The sequence below is a fragment of the Capra hircus genome, chromosome 8, assembly GCF_001704415.2.
Source record: "Capra hircus breed San Clemente chromosome 8, ASM170441v1, whole genome shotgun sequence".
NCBI lineage: Eukaryota > Metazoa > Chordata > Mammalia > Artiodactyla > Bovidae > Capra > Capra hircus.
In genome coordinates this window covers 42,442,710-42,461,031 of record NC_030815.1, presented here as the reverse complement: position 1 = coordinate 42,461,031, position 18,322 = coordinate 42,442,710, and the positions used below count along the sequence as shown (strand labels likewise).

Sequence of the window (18,322 nt, the reverse complement as noted above, 5' to 3'; positions counted from 1 at the left end):
TGACTTGCCTTTGAAGTAGTAGCTTACTGTCACTGGAAATATGTTAAGGATGCTGAAAGGAAATTACCACTTTGGAAGAATAGGTTAGACAAATTGATCCAAGATGTCTTCCAATTCTAGGTTGCTGATTTCGATGAAATTCTGTTTTTTCTCTAACAAGCAGAGTTAGTAAGATGAAAAGTATTAAAATATAATTGAACAACTTTTGGGGGAAAATGTAAATATTTAGAAGATAAAAGAAGAAAAAGTAAATTACTGGAAATGCAGACGGATCCTGTGGTTCAGTCAAAGGAATAAAATAAAAAGTAACTTGGAGATTCAGGATAAGCCAAACTTAATTTGGGGACTTGCTTCCTTAGTTACATTCTTAAAAATTAAGCAAACAAAATTCCTAGTTCTACATCAGCTACCTACGCGCTTCTCTTTTCCTTTTGCCTCTGGCTTCTAGAAGAACATGAGGCCTCTTTCCTAATTTCTCTCAAAATCCTTGTTACTTGCCTTCTACTCCCCCACTGAACTGGAACTCCTCAAGCAGTGGTCACTAATAATTGCTTAGCTTGCAAATCCTAGGTGGGTTTTCAGCTCTTGACTCATCCAACTTCTTTGTTGTGTTTGGCCTCAACTTTCACTTCTTGCTTCACCTTTCATCATCTCTCTCTGAATAACCTCACTGTCTCCCATTTACACAGGCCCATTCTATTTCACCAGCCCAGAGTTTTCTCTCAACTGGAAACTTCCTATTTACAACTGTCTGTTTAGACTTCTGTATATGCCCAGGAAACAGGAGTCATCTTGGTTCCTCTGTCTCTCTCTGCCTTCACATTTCTTACATATCTTGTCAATTCAAACACCAAAACATATGCTTCATTTGTCTCTGATCCATTTCTATTGCCCAACTCCAGAGCTTTGTCTCTCATCTAGGCTTCCAAATGGCCTGCCCTCAAAATTCCATGCAGACCACCAGCATAATAAATCTGAAGTACAGGACTGCTGGCACTTTTTCACTTTGGATGCTTCCTCATTGGTTTAGGTGATTATTACCGTCGGAGTAACACCCATTTTTCTTAAGGCATCGCTGCAACTGGCCCCATTCACTGGCTTAGCCTCAGCTCCAGCTATTCCCTTCATGTACCCTGTGGATTACTTTTGTGAGATGGCCTGCTTTTCCATCTCTGTGCTGTGCATTCATGCTGTTTTTTTGAGTGAATTCTTTCCAACTACCATTCCTTGACCTGGCAAACATATTATATCTCAAGGTGTACCTCGGATTACACTTCTTCCTTATTTATCTTACCCACCAGAAGTCTTTAAGCTTTCTATCTGTTTCTATAAACATGCCACCACCCAAGCATGCTTGGGAAAAGCAGAAGCTACCTGGATAATGCAACGTGTCATCACCCCAGGCTTCATGGAAGTGCCCAAAGCCTGAGGACCTAATTGCAGCTTAGCTAATGTGTCCTTTTCTATACATCTTTTGATCTGAGACCAGAGAGCTGGCATTCAGTCTCTCTGCCATTCATGGTAGGGGGAAAATGATTATTCTACAAAGAAACAAACTTATCCCAGTCTCATATTCCTGTAAATGGCATAATCAATGGAACAACTATGTTAAGATTGTTTTCTAAGAAAAAGTTGTGGCCCAACAATTTTATACCTAACACATTTTTTGAATGTGTGTATAAGAATCTCAGAAATCTGAGGGATAAAATTAAAATGTCACCCATATGTCTGTCCTGAAAAGTTCAAGAGAAGAAATGAGACTAGAAGAACTCAGGACTTGAAAAGTTTAGTCATCAAGGAAAAATGATAATCCAGAATTATAAGTTTTTAACCAAAATTGAACACAAATATTAAATTATTTTGATAGAGAAGATGAATTAAAATATTGATTTAATAACATTGATCTGACTATAAAGCCACAGAAGACAAAACAAAACAAAAGACTAAGTTATTCACATTAGCTTTATGATTAAGCATTTTATGAAGTTCTGACCAATGCATTTAGAAATGCATGAGAAAAACAAATGGGGCACAAATGAGAAAATTATTATGGCACTCTTAAATGTTATTATTTATGTGAAAAACCCCAAAGAATCATTCCAATAAAGCTTAGTAAGCTTTATGTGAAATAAATGTACATGTTAAGTATACAAACTCCAGGAGTTTTTCCTGTGTATCAGCAATAACTGATTAGAAAATGTAATAGAGAAATAAACTATAGTAGCTATAACACTTGGAGGTAAAAGTTGAAGAAAAGATAGTTCCTTACTAGAGGGTATAATTCCCAAAAGCAAAGGTAATACTAGGCATGCAAAAGTCAGTCACACACACAAAAAATCATTAATAACAGTAAAGAAAGAATTACATATAGGAGCTAACAACAACAACAAAAATCTACCCAAAAGGAAACTATTTCCAGAAGACTGTCAACTTCTCGGAGAAGGCAATGGCTTCTACAGAAGAAGATGACTATAATAAATGGAGAAACAGAAAAACTTAGCCTTAGAAAAAATGTCAACACCGCCTCAAATAATCCTTAAACTTAATGAAATACGATCATTCTCAATACATTTTTTTTTTTCTGAAACTTCATGATGATGTAAGGCTCACATAAAACCAAAACAAAACAACAAACAAAAAATTTTGAGAGATTAGATTAATGATAGGTGGCTTGGCACTAAGCTATCAAAATGTGTTACAAATCTACAGTAATCAAAATAATATGGCACTGATGTTATCTTCTAACTCTGATTTTTTTTTTCTTTTCTTCTTTCCCTACTGTAATCTTGACCTGCTCAAAAGCCTCCTTTTCTATGAAACTTTCGTGGACTACCCAACCTGGAAGTCATTTCCCGTAACACAGCTGCCCTTCTTTTTGGTCACTGATATCATATTCTTGGCTATATAGCAAACTTTTACATGCCTTTTCTCCCACAAAGTTTACATTCCTTTGTTTTTATCATCTTTGTCCTAATATGTTTTTACCTACAAGATGCAAAAAGTAGTTTTCAGTAACAGTAATGGTAGAGAGCAATGTGAGATTTAATAATACAATGATGCCATAGCTTCAAGATTAGATCTGAGGCCTACCGAGAGCAGCAGTACCTAGGAACTTAGAAATGCAGGATTGCAGGCCCCACCCAGATATATGGAATCCAAAGCTGCATTTTAACATGATCCTAAGGTGATTTATGTGCACATTAAATTTTGAGGTGCACTGCCCTAAAGAATTTCATGGAATAAAAAATTTCATAACTCTTCTGAAGCAATCAAACATAGTTGGCTATCTTCCTGTGCTACAAGCAAATAGAATTATTCAAATCTTACACTTCCTTGATAGGCAAAAATTTAGTGACACCATAAAGTGCATGAGAAATGTGAATTTAGAGACTAGGATAAAACTAAAGATAAAAGCAGACTCAAGGGGCATGTACAGGGACATTATGAAAAGAATGCCTTTTCACTTCTCCTGTGTATTAGTCACTCAGTTGTGTCCGACTCTTTGCAACCCCACGGACCACAACCCACCAAGCTCCTCAGTCCATGGAATTCTCCAGGAGAGAATACTAAAGTGGGTTGCCATTTCCTTCTCCATTCATTTCTCCTATCAGTTCAGTTCAGTCGCTCAGTCGTGTCCAACTCTTTGCGACCCCATGAATCGCAGCACGCCAGGCCTCCCTGTCCATCACCAACTCCCGGAGTTCACTCAGACTCACATCCATTGAGTCCGTGATGCCATCCAGCCATCTCATCCTTGGTTGTCCCCTTCTCCTCCTGCCCACAATCCCTCCCAGCATCAGAGTCTTTTCCAATGAGTCAACTCTTGGCATGAGGTGGCCAAAGTACTGGAGCTTCAGCTTCAGCATCATTCCTTTCAAAGAAATCCCAGGGTTGATTTCCTTCAGCATGGACTGGTTGGATCTCCTTGCAGTGACTCTCAAGAGTCTTCTCCAACACCACAGTTCAAAAGCATCAATTCTTCGGCACTCAGCCTTCTTCACAGTCCAACTCTCACATCCATACATGACCACAGGAAAAACCATAGCCTTGACTAGACGGACCTTAGTCAGCAAAGTAATGTCTCTGCTTTTGAATATGCTATCTAGGTTGGTCATAACTTTTCTTCCAAGGAGTAATCATCTTTTAATTTCATGGCTGCAGTCACCATCTGCAGTAATTTTGGAGCCCAAGAAAATAAAGTCTGACACTGTTTCTACTGTTTCCCCATCTATTTCCCATGAAGTGATGGGACCGGATGCCATGATCTTCGTTTTCTGAATGTTGACCTTTAAGCCAACTTTTTCACTCTCCTCTTTCACTTTCATCAAGAGGCTTTTTAGCTCTTCTTCACTTTCTGCCATAAGGGTGGTGTCATCTGCATATCTGAGGTTATTGATATTTCTCCCGGCAATCTTGATTCCAGCTTGTGTTTCTTCCAGTCCAGCTTTTCTCATGATGTATTCTGCATACAAGTTAAATAAGCAGGGTGACAATATACAGCCTTGATGTCTCCTTTTCCTATTTGGAACCAGTCTGTTGTTCCATGTCCACTTCTAACTGTTGCTTCCTGACCTGCATACAGATTTCTCAAGAGGCAGGTTAAGTGGTCTTGTATTCCCATCTCTTTCAGAATTTTCCACAGTTTATTGTGATCCACACAGTCAAAGGCTTTGGCATAGTCAATAAAGCAGAAATAGCTGTTTTTCTGGAACTCTCTTGCTTTTTCCATGATCCAGCGGATGTTGTCAATTTGATCTCTGGTTCCTCTGCCTTGTCTAAAACCAGCTTGAACTTCAGGGAGTTCACAGTTCACATATATTCTTTGCAGCCAAAGATGGAGAAGCTCTATACAGTCAACAAAAACAAGACCAGGAGCTGACTGTGGCTCAGATCATGAACTCTTTATTACCAAATTCAGACTCAAATTAAAGAAAGTAGGGAAAACCGCTAGACCATTCAGATATGACTTAAATCAAATCCCTTATGATTATACAGTGGAAGTGAGAAATAGATTTAAGGGACTAGGACTGATAGATAGAGTGCCTGATGAACTATGGAATGAGGTTCGTGACATTGTACAGGAGACAGGGATCAAGACCATCCCCACGGAAAAGAAATGGAAAAAAGCAAAAAGCTGTCTAAGGAGGCCTTACAAATAGCTGTGAAAAGAAGAGAGGCAAAAAGCAAAGGAGAAAAGGAAACATATAAGCATCTGAATGCAGAGTTCCAAAGAATAGCAAGAAGAGATAAGAAAGCCTTCTTCAGCGATCAATGCAAAGTAATAGAGGAAAACAACAGAATGGGAAAGACTAGACATTTCTTCAAGAAAATTAGAGATACCAAGGGAACATTTCATGCCAAGATGGGCTTGATAAAGGACAGAAATGGTATGGACCTAACAGAAGCAGAAGATATTAAGAAGAGGTGGCAAGAATACACGGAAGAACTGTATAGAAAAGATCTTCATGACCCAGATAATCATGATGATGTGATCACTCATCTAGAGCCAGACATCTTGGAATGTGAAGTCAAGTGGGCCTTAGAAACATCACTACGAACAAAGCTAGTGGAGGTGATGGAATTCCAGTTGAGCTGTTTCAAATCCTGAAAGATGATGCTGTGAAAGTGCTGCACTCAATATGCCAGCAAATTTGGAAAACTCAGCAGTGGCCACAGGACTGGAAAAGGTCAGTTTTCATTCCAATTCCAAAGAAAGGCAATGCCAAAGAATGCTCAAACTACCGCACAATTGGACTCATCTCACAGGCTAGTAAAGTGATTTCTCCTATAGGGCTTTCTAATTTCTCTAAGTCTGATCTCCCTACTAAAATATTTCTTTATTATCACTTGCTTCATCTACATTTCTAACCTGGGCAACCTAAATCTCACCTCCAACTAATTATCTTCTTAAACAAAACTAATTCTCCCCTATGAGGTCCCCACTGTATCAACCTAAGCCACAGCCCCCAGATCATCCACTAGAAGCTGAGTCCCCAGCAGCAAAGAGTATAGCTGCCTGGTTCACTTTTTATATCTGTAGACAACAGAACAGGACCAAATATACAGCAAGCTTTCAGCAATTGAGCAGTCAACAGATGAGTCTAAGCGAAACAAATTGGATAACCTTTATTAGTCCAGGTCCTTCCACCTAGAATAATACTTGGAATGATTTACAATCAGTGACCACATCTCCTTGGAACAGAGCTTATTTTCCCTTGTAAGTTCCTTTTCATCTAATTTCATTGTATCACTACCATCATCATCACCACCACCTGGACTGCCATTCTGAGAAACCCGCCCTGCCTCCTTTCTCTGGTTCTCTTATCTATCTCCAAGCAACCTTTTTACAGTCTTCTCTTACCCAAAGTATTAAATCCAAACATTTTACACTGGCATTGAATTTTTTGAGTCCAAACCCCAGTTTCTTTGGACTTTGTTTCATGACTTCCCAAAGGAAACCTTCCTTTTTAGCCAAGATGATCTACTCATGCTTCTTTAGGGTGCATTTCCTGCTGGGATCTATTTTCCTCAAATAAAATGTCTTTCCCTATCATATTTACCTATCAAAGTCTACCCATTCCTCAGGACATTGCTCATTCCATTGTCTCAGTGAAACCTAGTACCTGACCACTCTAATCCAGGATTCATAATGGACTCATTCTGGGGTATCAGTGATCTCTCCTCCGTACTCTCATAATGGGTATCGCTTATAATGCCCATCACTTACTATGCGTATTCCTTTGAATGTAAATCCTTCTGCATATATGTGGCACATATGGGTAAATAAAGAGAACAGGTTAAGGTGGCCTGAAATTAAAGCCTGTGTTTACCACATAGTAGCATTGGGAATGTCCTTCCCCTCTCTGGGTCTCAGTGTCTCCATCTGTAAGAGTGCCTACTTTGCAGGACTGAGATATAAACATAAATCACATACTTTAAAATCCACTTAGCAGGGTGTCTGGAACACAAAGAGTATTCAACAATATCTCTTCCCAGAACCCCTTCCTTACAGTTAAAGCTATCTTATATTTTTTATGGAAGATGCCCTAAAGAAGGAAATGGCAAACCGCTTCAGTATTCTTGCCTGGAAATTCCATGGACAGAGGAGCCTGAAGGGCTGCAGTCTATGGGGCACTGAAGAGTCGAACATGACTGAGTGACTAACACTTCGCTATTGAGTTGGCCAAAACATTCATTCAAGCTTTTTTGTAAAATGTTATGTGTGCACGTGTGCTAATTCACTTCAGTCATGTCTGACTCCTTGAAACCCTATGGACCATATAGCCCACCAGGCTTCTCTGTCCATGGCCTTCTCCGAGCACGAATGGAGTGGGTTGCCTTGCCCTCCTCCAGGGGATCTTTCTGACCCAGGGATCAAACCCATGTCTCTTACGTCTCCTGCATTGGCAGGCAGGTTTGTTTGTTTGTTTGTTTGTTTGTTTGTTTTTTACCACTAGTGCCACCTGGGAAGCCCCATAAGATGTTATGGAAAACCCCAAAACTTTTGGCCAACCCAATGTTTCAGGACATCAAAATACTTATTTATTCATTGGTGAGTTGACAAACGTTATTCATAGGTATCAATACAGACTTTCCACTGGAGGATTTCAGGAGTAAAATTTTCTATTCCTTTTGGACCAGACACTAAATACTCCTCTATAATAGAAAAGCATTAGGGAATATGTGAAAGAGAAAGAGAATATGATTGGCGTCCTGTCTTAGATTACTTACTCTGTTGGATAACATATCTTGTAAGGGAGTTTGTTTTTGCCATTACAACTATCCTGAGAAAGGGAGTATGTTTTAAAGCAACTGCCCTGTGTAGCCTTGGGTGAGGCTTAACCTCTGTAAGTCTCTATCCTCGTTTAATGCTGAGAATTGACCTGATGACCCTTGTTGTCCCTTGGATACTCTGAGGACAGAGTTACTTTGCTGTAGAATACCGAGATTACATTATCTCCTTTATCTTTCATCTGTGAAGCAACACTAAGAAACAGCCTTCATTTAAATAACAAATCTTTATAAGATTTATTTCACTTTATAGAAGAACAATGCTACCGACAATTCTACCAATTTAAGATAATAGGTTGTAATTCAATTATTATTAAACCCCTAAATTTCCATAGTCATTCTGCAAAAGTATGATGCCTTATATTTACCAGTAAGTGATGACAATGCTTAGTCTGACTTACTTAGGGAAAAGGCAAATTATTATGTACTGTTTGAGCAACTTACTCAAAATTAACTATTAGTGTAGAGGTCAATATAAAGACAGCCCATGGATTTCCTAATTCCTATTTCTTAATTTTACTAAACGCTGCATGTAATCTTTGAGTCTGAATTAGAATTGTTTTAATATGACAGTTATCAAATATGGCAGGGTTCGAGTGGAATACTATCACTTTTTACCCAGCAGTACAAAAAAATATTCCATTGGTCTTATGCATGCCCTGACCTGACAGATGATACTGTGCTTAAAATTCACACACACACACACACACACACACACACACACACACACACACTTCAGCAAATTAACATCTGTGCTCTAGATGACACAATATATGAGGGTGTGTTATACTTGCCTTTGTGTAGATCAGTTGGTATTTAGGGGTGGAGAGAAATCCATTGATATTTATTTCCCATCAACCTAATTTCTTTGTTTAAGAGTCTGTGAAAGGCCAGCTTAAGGTCACCCTGTGGCCATAGGTTTCCATTCGGCAACCTGTGGGTGGGAGCTGCCGTCACCTGTCGAACCCTAAGTCCCCAGGCTTCAGCTGGGACCTGCTGAACAAGCTGCAGAGAATGTGTGGGCCTTCACAGAGTCTGCAGCCCCCAAGTTCACTAGCACTGTTTCAGGAGCTGGGCATCCCATTGACCCAGAAACCTTGGCCACTGTCTTCTCAGGAAAGGCTGGATCTTCCTTTCTCATCTCCTCTGTCTCTGGAAGAATTCAGGCATGACTTCATAGTGGAGATCAGGGCCATATGCTCTGCCTACACTGGACTCCCTGGGCCGGCATCTGCCCACTGGGGGCTGCCTTAGTATGGCGCAAGGTGACAGCGTCCATGTGACACAGGAACACTGCAGGGCACCTGTGTCACAGAGCCAGGGGCATGTCGGATGCCCCTGTGAGAGACTGGGGGTCTGCCCTGGGATTGCTCTCTCCCCCATCAGAAGTTCTCAGCAAGCTGCTCACACAGGGTTCTAGGTGTTGATAGTAATCAGTGGATGAGCCTCTTTTGGCAACAGCCAACCTCAGGGCAGCACAGGGGCTGGTACTCTTAGGGGATGAGGCCTGACATCAGCTGTGTCTATCTGCAAATCAAGGCAGGTACTGCCCAAATGGGTTTACAGGAATTTGAGGGTACTCTTCTTCTTTATCCGAAAGACACAGGGCTTTATCTGAAAGACACATTGGAAAGGGTTTCCTTTTTAAGGGCAGCATGGAAAGGCTTTTATTTGTTTTCACTCACTTTACTTGAACCAGACTCCTAGCAGGTATGAATGAAACCTGAGGTCAAGGACCAGACACATCTGTTAGACTTGGACCATGTGCCCTCAGCCTCATGACAAAAGCTGGTTATAAAGGCTAGAAGCACCCCTACATTCATGAGACCCTTGCCCGTCAGGGTGTACATTTATCTTAGAACCAACCAGGATACTTTTTGAATAGATAAAAATACTGTCTCTGTTGCTAGAGATGCCTGGATCAGAATGCAGGAAAGAGGAGTACAGTCCATCTTATATCATTCCCCTCTTCAGTGAAGGATCAGATCATCAGTGTGCTTAAGGAAACAGTGACTCAGCAAATTTCTCTCTCCTATCCTGTGCTGTGGATGGTGACTGCAGCCATGAAATTAAAAGACATTTGCTCCTTGGAAGGAAAGCAATGACAAACCCAGACAGCATCTTAAAAAGCAGAGACATCGTTGTGCTGACGAAGGTCCATGTAGTCAAAGCTGTGGTTTTTCCAGTAGTCATGCATGGACATGAGAGTTGGACCATAAAGAAGGCTGAGTCCTCAAGAATTGATGCTTTCAAATTGTGGTGCTGAAGAAGACTCTTGAGAGTCCTTGGACTGCAGGGATATCAAACCAGTCAATCCTAAAGGAAAAAAACCCTGAATATCCATTGGAAGGAATGATGCTGAAGCTGAAGCTCCAAGACTTTGGCCACCTGATGCGAAGAGCTGACTCATTGGAAAAGACCCTGATGCTGGGAAAGATTGAAGGCAGGAGGAGAAGGGAACAACAGAGGACGAGATGCTTGGATGATATCACCAATTCAACGGACATGAATCTGAGCAGACTCCAGGACATAGTGAAGGACAGAAGAGCCTGGAGTGCTGAAGTCCATGGGGTCACAAAGAATTGGACACAGCTCAGTGACAGAACAAGAACATCCTGTGCTGGGCACAGGGGCAATGATGAAAGAGGGACGGGGAAGACTTCAGCCTCATCACAGGTGCTAGCCCGCCTCTGGTCAGCATTCTCTCCCCCTCATCACCCTCTTTGTTCTGCTGAAGTTATCACACTGGATCAGTAGATCCCAAAGTTATGTGTGACCATTCCTTGGGCTGGACACTCATCTGGCCAAAGAAACCAACAGGCTAGGAAATCCAGCTGGGCCTGGTTGTATTTTGCCCGCTTCTGTTACAGCATATGGTGCATTCACTTGAAGTGAGTGACAGAGCTATTTAATGTTACAGTTTGTTTGTCTGATGCCCCCACCCAAATACCACACAGAGTGTCATGTGCTAACACAAAAAGACATTGGCAAACAGTCTCAACTTGGTTAACAATTCATGAATTATAAGAGGAACACTTTCAAATTGGATTTGAATGCCACAGTTCCCAGGATGGCAGAAAAGGCTGGAAGCATTTGGAGATATACATGGGCTTCCCTGGTGGCTCAGGTGGTAAAGAATCCACCTGCAATGCAGGAGACCTGGGTTCAATCCCTGGGTTGGGAAGATCCCTTGGAGGAGGGAATGGCTACCCATTCCAGTATTCTTTCCTGGAGAATTCCATGGACAGAGGAACCTGGTGGGCTACAGCATAGCATCGCAAAGGGTTTGACATGACTGAGTGGCTTTGAATTTAATACCCCTTAATAAGCTCCATCATCTTATTCAGGAAGAAATGGAGGCAGAAAGATGAAGTGACCCCCCTCCCACAAGGACTCAGACAGCCACATAGGACAAGGACTAGAGCTAGAACCTTTAGCCCCCACCAGCCTTCCAACCCTGGGCTTTTCCAGCCCAAGCTGTTGCCATATATTCCATTTTACTGCAGCTTCAAAAATCTGGCCCCTCAAAACCTTTCCTGGAATTGGACTTCTGAGCCTAAAAAGGTTTAATGTATGCTTTTGGGAAGGGAGAGCCACAAGCTTTCTAAGTGGTTTGATCCAGTTCGCCAATATTTACACCATAGGATAATCTGCATTGACTTCATAAATAATGTAAATTCCTCCAAAGTGAGTTAACCGTGAACTACGTGGTCTTTGGAAAAAAAAAAAAAATCCACGTTACGCCACCACCCTGGCAGAGTTAACACCACCATGGAGGACCGAAGGTAACCCTGGGTTGTAGTCACCACTATTGACTGTCCTAAGTATGACTATTTTTAAAATACTGTACGCCTCGTTAAGCTGTGCTCTGAAAATGAGAAATTTGCTTTAACTGCATTGTTTTGAATTGCTGAGAGAAGAATCTATCAACCACAAGGTGCCCTGCTGCTGAACTCAGCCAAAAAGCTGTTAATAACTCCAGCAGATGTTTCAGCTTTTGAGGCCAATAGACTGCCTCCCTCCCTCCCCACCCTCCCCTTTGCAGAATGCGATGCCAATAGGACTGAACTCCGCTGTCTGTGGTTGCCGCCACCGCGGCTGCTGCTGGGGCCAGTGGTCCTGCTGCTGCTGAGGAATGATTCTTTCAACAACCAGTGGCGACAGAACCTCAGCCCTTTAAGGTCAGAACATTGTTGCTTTTTACCATCAGAAGTCTAAATCTTTGGAGGTGGAAATGAAGGGAGGGCGCAGAATTGGTATTCCTGGTTGGTTTTGCCTGCCTTCATGGCCAGTCGTCTTGTTTGGCTTGTTGTGGTTTCTCCCAGCCCTAAATGTCCGTCTGTCAGACTCATCAGCATGTTGGCTTGCTGGGTGGAGGGTCACTTATACACAAGGGTCCCTCTGGTCCTGGAGAGAGGACGTTGGGTCGGCAGCTTTATGAAGGAGGCCTCAATGTGTTGCTCAGTTTTGTGGGCTTGTCTGTCTGATACATGAGGCTCATGAAGCCCTGACCTGAGCAGTCCTGCAATATTAGGGGTGTATATTATAAATACAGCTGCATCCCTGTGAAATAGGTAGAATACGAGGGCATACAGGGCCCCCACAGGCCCAGGTGGGGATGTGTCAACATCTCTGGACCGAGATAAACCTGACATCTTAACCTGAAACCAAATGTATGTTCCAAGGCATTCCAAATGAGAAGAAATGGGAAAATAAGAGGAAAGGGAAGATCATATCCCTCCCCTCCCCCTGTCTCTCCCCCACAACCACCGCCACCTCCCACTCACTTATTTGAAAGAAAGTGCTTTAAGGCACCCCAGTGGCAGCAGGGTGACCAAGAAAACACAGGTGCACCACATTTCCGGAATATCACATTGGGAAGGAACTCATCTGAACTGCACGTCTACACATATCATCACACAGAGAATTGCCGTTTCCAAGAGGGGAAGAATTGAGAGGCAGAATTAAGTTCATAAATATTTTGTTTCCTTATTTTGGTGTAACACAAAGGCAGACTATCCAAGACTCTGTGGACCTCTGCTGTCAGCTTCAACATTTGCCAACCACAGTAATTCAGCCCCAAAATCTCTGCTCTGTGCCGTACTGGCTATAAAAGGAAGTACTTTTTCCCTGGTGCCACTGTCGCCATACTGTTCCCACCTTCTCAGCACTGTGTACTTCTCTTTCTCAGGAAAAGCTCAGGAATATGATTTAAGGCTTAAAAAAAAACTGGACAAAGTAATAGATTCCGCTGTGACTTGGTCTACATCCTTTTCGGTACGCTTGCAGAGTGCTCATTAATGTGAATGGAATTTGCACATACGTATTGAAGGGAAAGCATTGTTGCCCACGCCTATCTATTCTTTATTTTCTTATCAGACCAAGCTCAACACTGTACAACTGGGAGTCCAATGGCATCTTTTTTTTTTTTAAATTCTGAAGCATAAGTAACTCAGGTTAAAAATTATTCACTTTGAAATGTGGTGTTCCCACCAGCAAATGAGATGAGCATGCCTGCTTAGACAACTATGATTCCAAGAAGCCAATACCAGAGAAGGACTCTTTAGTAAAATAAGCAACCAATGTGGTAATAAGATAGGCTAAAAGAAAAACACAAAAAACTCCCTACTGAATCAGTAGAAAATACATTCTCATTATTTTTTTTTTAAATTCCGTATTACTCTACCCATATGCATCTCCAGAGGGGTGAAAACACAAGATGAGGAAAAGAGAGTTGAAAATAATCATGGTTGAGTTGAGATTCAGACCTGCCAGCAGTGAATATTGGTAAAAGGCCTTACTTAGCTATATGGAGATGTCTGAGGCCCATTTAAATCCAGGCCATATACTTCACTAGGTCTTGAACTTTACCTGGACTCTTCCACTGCAAGAGATGATTTCCAAGCTATTTTGTTCTTGATTATTTCCAGTCCAAGTAAAATGGACAAAAAAAAAAAAAAAAAGATGTTTCGATACTATTTCCATGATGGATGTTCATGACCAAAATAACTCTACCATCTGATGTATTTCACAGTTTTAAGTTAAAACAGACCTGGTATAATATGCTTGTACATCTGGCTCAGGTGCTTCGGTTGCCATATGTTTGTGAAATAATCCAAGGAGATGTTACAATTGCACGTTCCCCTTGGGACCTGAATAAAATGTGCCCACAAAGAGTTACCTAATTATTCATTCCTGCCAGCAACATCCTTGCCTAATAATAAGGGGGTGCTTAAAATGAGACAATAGTGCTTTCAATCTTGAGAGATGTCAGTGCCACTTATTGTTTCAAAAACAGAAAATCTTTCACATTTTTTTAAAATAAGAAAAAATATCCTTGGCCTTTAAAGCAAATAAAATACTCTGCAGGTGGTATATTTGGTATTCTTATGGGAGCAAATTCTGTCATGCTGATCAAGGGAAGCCTTCCCCCAAAATCTCTGGCTGAAAGCCCATGTAGCCCCAATGGAAATTAGTGACCCCATGATTGATGGTCCCTAAGAAATGACTGCTCAGGTAACACTACATGTTTATGGAAAACTTTATAATTGGCAAATTGTTTTCATATATATTGCCATATTTAATTCTTACAGCAACCTTCTAAAACATACAAGGCATAACATTTGATCTTGCCAGCTGATGTACCCATTCTTCATAGCGCTAATTAGCCAGAAAGGTGAGCATCTTTTTAAACCTTAAAAAAAAATCTTTTAGTCTCAACCAATGAGCACTAGTGCCATAATGCTTAGTTCTCACTTTAGGCCATTGACGATCTGCCTTCTTTCCTCTTTTCCTGCTACTTACAATCCTTTTATTCCATGACTCTCTCTTTTTTTTTTTTTTTTTTTAATGATTCTCTTTTGATTCAAAATGAAAATTTTCAGTTTTTTAAGGGTTAAAAAAAAGGAGAGGAAATTAGTTTAATAATTAAAATACAGGCTGCCCATGAAGATATAAATTTTAATGTAGGCTAGGACAAAGTTCAAATAAATAAATCATGCTCTAGACCTAGCTTAGTCCACCATTAAACCAATTTTAAAAATGTGGCAAAGATGAGGATATCAACCAGTGATCCTCTATTAGTGTGTTAATTGTATATTGACTGAAGTCACAAATTATGTGGAGAATTGTATTTCCACAGCATTAGGCTAAAAGACCCTACATAGCCAGATTAGGTTAGAGGTTCTTTTTCCCTAAAGTGTAAACCTCAGAGTCAAATAGGATACAAGGATGAGAGCTAGGGAGGAGATTGGCCTCAGGTTACCCAGTTTGTAAATGGATATCAATGCCCAGACATCTACCTTCAACATGCTGGTTCAAAACAACAGTTTGTTTGTATGTTTATTGAAGTACAGTTGACATACAATGTTATATTACTTTCAAGTATACAACATGATTTGATGTTTTTATGGATTATACTTCACTTAAGATTGTCATAAAATATCAGTTGTATTCCCTGTCCTGTATATTACATCCTTGCATCTTATTTATTTTATAGTTATCTATACCTCTTAATCCTCCACCCCTATCTTGTCCTTCTCCTTGCCTCTCTCCCTACTGGTTACTTGCTTGTTCTCTATAACCATGAGTCTGTTTCTCTTTTGTTATAGTCAAGGTATGGAAGCACCTAAAGATCCATAACAGATGGATGGAGAAAGAAGATAATTTAAATGGATGCAATGAAACATTACTCAGTCAGAAAAAAAGAATAAAATTTACCAATTGCAACAATCTGGATGAACCTGGAGGGTACGCTTGTTCTTATTTTACTTATTCTTAGTGAAATAAGCCATACAGAGAAAAACAAATACTGTTTGGTTTTGGTTATATATGGAATTGAAAAAAGAAAACAAAAGAATATAACAAAATCTTAACAAATTTTGATTGCTCAATATGTGATTTTTTTTCTGTATGTATATTCCCCATGAGAAGAGACAATTACTGTAAGGAAGTGACTGACCTAACCGTTAGTCTCTTATTGGGGTGAGGGAAATTTTTAAAAAAGTTTGTAGACGAAGTGTTCGTTTTGCTGAAAAACAAAACTCCACAAAATCATCCTTGTTCATATATCCTGAGAGCAGAAGGAGAAGGCTGCAATAGTTTAAAAAGGTCTGTGCATTCTTGGCCTCAGTCTACGATGAATCTTAGACGAGTGTCTGCAGAGTCCGTGAGACTTGAGGGCTCTATTATCAGAAGCTGAAACCCATCGTCTTTTTTTGTTTAAATTGAAGTGTAGTTGATGTACCATACTGTGCCAGTCTCTGCTGTACCGTGAAATGACTCAGTTTTACATATGTATACATTCTTTTTTTTAAATACTCTTCCATTATGGTTTATCCCGGGAGACTGGAGATAGTCCCCTGTGCTGTAGAGGGAAACCTATTGTTTATTAACTCTAAATATTAAAGTGAATAGTTTGCATCTACCAACCCCCAATTCCCAGTCCGTCTCCCACCCTCCTCCCCTTCCCTTGGCAACCACCAGTTTGTGAGTTTGTTTCTGTTTTGTAGATAGCTTCATTTATCCCATGTTTTAGATACCATATATAAGTGTATCATATGGTATTGTCTTTCTCTTTCTGACTTCCTTCACTTAGTATGATAATCTCTAGTTGCATTCGTGTTGCTACAAATGGCACTATTTCATTGTTCTGTATGGCTCAGCAGCATTCCATTGCATATATGTGCCTTCTTTATCCATTCTCCTGCTAATGAACATTTAGGTTGTTTACACTGAAACCCATCTTCTTGAAGGATAGCGTCTCAGCAGAGCATATGCACAGACCTCATCCAATCCCTTTTCCAACACCTACTTCAGCTAAGTCACTGAAGTAGTTAGACATGGTCAACGATATTCACAGCCACGATCTAAAGTTCTTAAAAATAAATACATGTCCTAGTGGTGGTTTGGCAAATGCATTCCTATTATAGCATAAGTTGTGGTCAAGGTACATCCCAGTCTGTCTCAAGTTGTTTGTGTTAACCAAGTGGGTGCGTGCATGGATGCTCAGTCGCTTCAGGCCTGTCCAACTCTTTGTGACCCCGTGGACTGTAGCCCACTAGGCTCCTCTCTCCATAGGATTCTCCAGGCAAGAATACTGGAGTGGGTTGCCATGCCCTCCTCCAGGGGATCTTCCCAACCCAGGGACTGAACCCGCATCTCCTGCATTGAAGGAGGTTCTTTACCCACTGAGTCACCTGGGAAGCCCAACCAAGTGCATATTCCTAATTTTAATTTTTGCAGGGCATGCTTTGAGACTCCCTAGGCAAATTTTTTCTCATTCATTGAAATGATATAGTTTTCAAAAATGTATACATTTTCTTCTTTAACTAAATATTTGTTGAGTACCTACTAGTATACTACATGCTATGCATACAAAGTTGAGAAAGCAAGTTCTCAAGATATTTGAACAAGCGAAGCATCAGACTTGCGAATAGGCAAATACAATGAGATTTGGGTGATCCACAAAGATGAATGGCAGATTAGGATAACACATTTAAATCTTTCCTGGAAAACTTCCCAGAGGAAGAAGAAACATGAATACGTGTTTTCCAGACAGACCAAAGATTTTAAAGTGTATGCTGTGAGTCATGAGAGGCCAATGATCAACTGCAAGCAAAGGAGTAACATAATCAAATTTTTGTCTTTGAACTCTGAGGCTACTACAAAGAAGAATTGGAAATGGGAATTTCTGGAAACTGAGCAAATGTCATGAGATGTATTGCAGTAGTTAAGGGACTTGATGGACCTATTCAAGTAGACTGGTGGTCCCACTAGAGATGAGAGCTACAATAGGAGAAAAATAAATTTTAAAATGCATTATTTTGGAATGTGAGAAAGGAGTCAAAGGCTTCCAGACTATTGGCCTGGGTACTAGAGAAAGGGTCTAGAATTCATTAATACACAAAATAAAGGAGAGAATGCAGGTTTTGTGAAGTAACAGGGATGAGCATGAAAAGAGGAGCATGTTCAGTTCTGCATGTACTGTGGAATGTCCAGGTGGAATGATTTAGAAAACAGTTTAGAGGAGAACAAGATGGCAGAGGAGTAGGTGGATGTGGAGCCCATCTCTCTCCATGGATACATCAGGAATACATCTTCAGACGCAAATGTATACAGAACACCAGCTGAGGGGGCCAGGAGTACCTGACCAGTGGAAAAGAATATATAGACCCATGCAAAACTCGGTACGATGAAGGAACTAGGGCAAAAAGTAGGAGTGTTAGTAGCATTGGACCTGCCCTCAGTGGGTGGGGGAACTGAAGCAGGGGTCCGATCCCCACATCGGGGCACTGACTGAGTTAGAGGAGAAACATTTAAGGCTGAGAGTGAAACAGCTGATCTGTGGCAGCCTAAATGGAGTGAGAATCAGACAGTCCTTGCCGCAGCCATACATACCCCCGACAGGGACGCAGATCCTCTGGAAGGCACAGCAGCTGGGAGCTGGAGTTAGGGAGCAATCCCAGGGCGAGCGCTGCTGTTGACTGTGAAGAGAGGAATCGAGGGGATGTGAGGGAGGGGATTGTTGTGC

General features: G+C 40.9%; 1 long non-coding RNA gene across 1 annotated transcript in view; it reads left to right on the top strand.

Annotated features, from left to right (window-relative positions):
• The window catches only part of LOC106502399, a 33,508-nt gene extending 17,974 nt beyond the window's left edge, over window positions 1–15,534 (top strand). The window contains exon 4 of the long non-coding RNA XR_001295968.2: window positions 15,402–15,534. This is a non-coding gene — a long non-coding RNA (uncharacterized LOC106502399). The remainder of the gene's footprint in view (window positions 1–15,401) is intronic.